Here is a 4,379-nt window from a genome sequence, read left to right as displayed (position 1 = left end):
AAAGTTGGAACTCTTCTCCACAAATGGACTCTATAAGATCTTGGGTTATTATTCACCATGCATCAACACATGGTGTGAGCAAGGTGAATGACACACTGAGTAGCAGTAGATGGATTACACATCTCTTTTATCTTCCAATTGCCTCATAAGAGGACTTTTCCTACTTGGCACAAAAATTTAACAATGTCAAGCATTGCCTCTTAAGGAGGACTTCAGACAGGTGCCTACCAATAACAATAGGTCTTCCAGACTACATGAAGATTAGAGATTATACCTAAGTGGTTAAGCAACCAAGCAAAGCAAAGTTCACAATGAACTTAAAGCAACTTAGGTACCTGTGGAAACAACTAAGCAAATCAGTATAAAACTCAGACAATCAGACAACAGTCAATAAGCAACAAACAATCCCAATGTACAAAGTGTGTAAAACAAAAGGCAAACTCAAATGAGTTAGCATCAACCTACAAAACACACAATGTTAGTAATCACAAGCAAAAGTCAATATTCACATCATGAAGCATCACCAATTATGGGACTTGAATGCTTAACCTGAAATCAAAGCTTCAAACATAAGCAACAAACCACTAGGTCAAAGCCTAGGGTCAAGGATGGAAAAAAATTTTAAAACAGGAGCTGAAATTTAACATGAATCAACTTCAATCACATCTTGACACATTCCAAAAGGTCTCATATCAAAATCATTTACCAAATACATTTCATGATCAATAGAAGTTCAAGTCAATTTCAAAGCTCAAATGTGATCATACAGAATGAAAAATGCAAATCAAATCAGAAATAATTCAAATAATTCTAAGAAAATTCATGATTAATCAAGACATTCATAATATTCATCACACAAAAAATCAGAAGCATTGGACATAATTTCGCATGGCAAACTCATCATACAAGTTGAACATCAAAAGGTGTGACACAAATTGTCACACCAAGTTAGCACAATCATAAAACAGAAATGGATCACAGGAAAAATACCAAATCAACACCAAAATGTCAGGCAATGAGTCTAGTTATATCATGCAAAATTTCACATTCATTGGATAAGAAACAAGCATTTCACAACATGATAACCAAGGCAAGGTCAAATAAGGACACATGTTCAATCATTCTAGCCAAAAAAAATTGTCCAGCCAAGCACAACTTGTAAAATCATGATCAAAAAATAGTAGACAAGATAAGGATCATAGTGCAAAAAATTTGGAGTCAATTTGGTTGAGTTTTCAATTTTATATGACTTTTTGAAGTTAAGGAAAAAATTGAAAATCAAAGATGAGCATAGCATGGTCAAAGGAGGGAAAATGAGAAAAATAATGAAGCATTTGAATAATTGCCAACGCCCGGAATCGAACCAAGTAGATTTTCAAATGGCGCGCTCAACCTAAACGACGTCGTATCCATCTAAACCCTAGCGCGCAAACAATTTCGTAGCTAAATTTGAAATTTCGTAGCAAATTTGAAGCCATTCCGTAGCAAAATCTGGAAACGCATAACATTCAAAGGTTGAAGATGAAGATCATCATGATCTTCATCTGGATTTTCCAGATTTCTCAAAACATGTCCAGAAATTGAAATCAGCACAGCATCATGTAGTGCGTTCAACATACATCAAAGATCCACAATTATTTCATGCAAAAACATCCAAGCACGCACGGATCGAAGAAAATAAGATTCAATCATCAAAACTTCAATTAATCATATCTAACTCAAAACAGCACCAATTTGCACGATTCAAAGCTCAGAATGATCAGCAAACCTAGATCTACAACATCATGGCAAGGAAATTCAAAAGTAAGAGATTCGATTTGTAACCTCTTGAAGAGCAGAACTGGATTTAGCTTGATTCAAGGCCTGTGATAGCTTCAATATTCCTTTATGATGCTTGTATAGGTGATTGAAAGAGAGAATGAAGCTCAATTGCACACGATCTCAACAGAATTTGAAATCACCATGGATACTTCCAACTTCGAGTATGCTTCAATGTGGCTCCAATTGCTTCAATTCCACGTACAATTCTACTCCAAAATGCCTCAGGATCAAGAATCGACCAATAGAATGTGCTCTTGTTTGAAGAAATTGCAAAAATATTTGAGAGAAAAGTTTTGAGAATTTGGATCTAGATCTGAAAAATGGTTGTTAATTACTGAAAACAGTTATGCTTATGCTTATATATGCCATGCTAATGATTCAGTAATTATGCTTAAGCCAAATGCTAATGAGATTAATCAAATTTTAAGGTGTATGTGCAAATTGGTTTTTCACCTCTTATGCATGGAATGCATGTGTGAACAGTGCACGAATTTCATCCATTTTCACTTAAAATCCAATTTTAAAACCAATGGTAATGGCAATAAGTTCAAACCATGCACCAATTTTGAATTTTGTGATTTCCCTCCAAAAAGCCAATGGATTAACAAGTGATCATGTGATGATAATTCATGTAATGTGATGCATGATTTGGAAATTAGAGATCAAGAGGAGAATATTGCAAGAAGAACCACTCATTTTGGAGCTTTGGTTGAAAAGTTATGTCCATTTGAAGTTCCATGCATACTTTGCCATGATTTGATCATATCTCCTTAACCACACATGAGAAATTGTTGATCTTGGACCTTTTGGAAATGGGAGAGAAAGATCTACAACTTTCATGTTCAACAAAATTTCATTTGAAGCTTTATTGATGATGTAATATTGAGTTGAAGTTGGTCCAAAATCTTTCCATTTTTGGAAAGTTCAAATTATAGGTCACTTGCTATTTTTGGAAATTCTTGACTGGACCTAAAATCCTTCAATGTGAGTGTTTGAAATGTCAAATGAGACTTGTTTGAACATGAATGAAGTATTTATAATCACTTCCCACCTCCAAATCCACAGTTGACCTTGTAGTTGACTTTCTAGGCCTTCAGTTCACTGGGAAATGTTCTGATGAAATTCAAGCCTCTACCACTTGGAATTTTGCTTCAAAATGACATCATAGCTCATATGAACTCTTGTGAATGATTGTGGGGTCCAAATCTCAAGAAATGGCCACCATCTGTTGCTCAATGAATGTCTTGAATTGCCTTGACCTGTTAATGCTTCATATGCAAGACAAAGGTTAAATGACATATTTTTGTACTTTTGGTTAGTGATAGAAAGAAAAGCAATGATATACAAATTCAAACAATGCTTGGTGATCAAGAATAACTCAAAAGGATAACCCACCCACAGGGAAGGAAGCAAGGTGTCCAATGATCCTTGAGGCAATGAAATGTTATGGTATGATGCCATGAGGGATCTTAGGGACAAAATTGGGGTCTTACAGATGCCCCTATTTAAGGTCATTCTAGCCGGAGAAGTGAAGGTTAAAGTCTTCATCTCGACGCGGTAGAATGGGCTTAAATAACAGTAATGAGACAAATTTTGGTCCCTGAGAGACCTCATGATGCAAATGTATGCATGTAAAACAAACAAAACTCTGTGGGGAATACCGGTCCACAAAGAAAAGACGATCCATCGGAGTAATACACTCACCAGGAACCAGAGACTCTAACAGGACTCTCATGGGGATAAGAAAGATAAAAAGAATGCGTGAGCAGGACACGACTCTGAATTAGGGGAAACAAGAAATAGACATAGCGTGAACAGGACACGACTGGACTGGAGACCTCACTGGGGAGTAAAGGACTCAAACTGGGGAAAAGGAAAAGAATTCCAAAGGAAGACACATCCATCGGAAAGACTCAAGCTGACTCAAAACTATCCACGAAGGATACTTTGGATGAAAATCCGGACTCGGACAGGGGAAAAAGATTCACACAGAACCTCCCTGCCGGGGGAAAAATGCATATATTGGGAAAAACGCCAATACAGCACAAGGGTAAAATCACAACGAAAACTCCACAGGGAAATGTCTAACAAAGAGACTCTCCTGGAGAAAAACTTCAAAATGAGGTGTTACCGGCTACTGGGTAACAAACTCAACGAGACATGTGGTCTAAACACCGGTTACTGGGTGAAAGAACAACAAGCTCAGGAAGAATGAATATCTCAGACCGGTATAAGGGTGAAAGATACCAATCAACCAAACATCTGAGAAAGACCTGAAAAAAAGGTACATCAACTCAGGAAAATCTGACTCCACAGGGGACCAAGGTCATAATAAGGAGCAGAAAGGAAGGAACACTAGGGATACCGGTTACTGGGTATATAATAGGTGATCGACCAAAGCGTGAATTGGTATATATGCCAAAATACTCATCATCCGAAAGGAGGGCTTGAAAAAGCAAATCGACTTACAGGATGGACATTCGATTCCGCAACGGGAAAATGAATCTTACTCAGCTGGGAAAAAACCAAAGAGCGCATGAGATATAATATCCATTATC

The sequence above is a fragment of the Lathyrus oleraceus genome, chromosome 7, assembly GCF_024323335.1.
Source record: "Lathyrus oleraceus cultivar Zhongwan6 chromosome 7, CAAS_Psat_ZW6_1.0, whole genome shotgun sequence".
NCBI classification, from domain to species: domain Eukaryota; kingdom Viridiplantae; phylum Streptophyta; class Magnoliopsida; order Fabales; family Fabaceae; genus Lathyrus; species Lathyrus oleraceus.
This window is presented reverse-complemented; position numbering follows the sequence as displayed.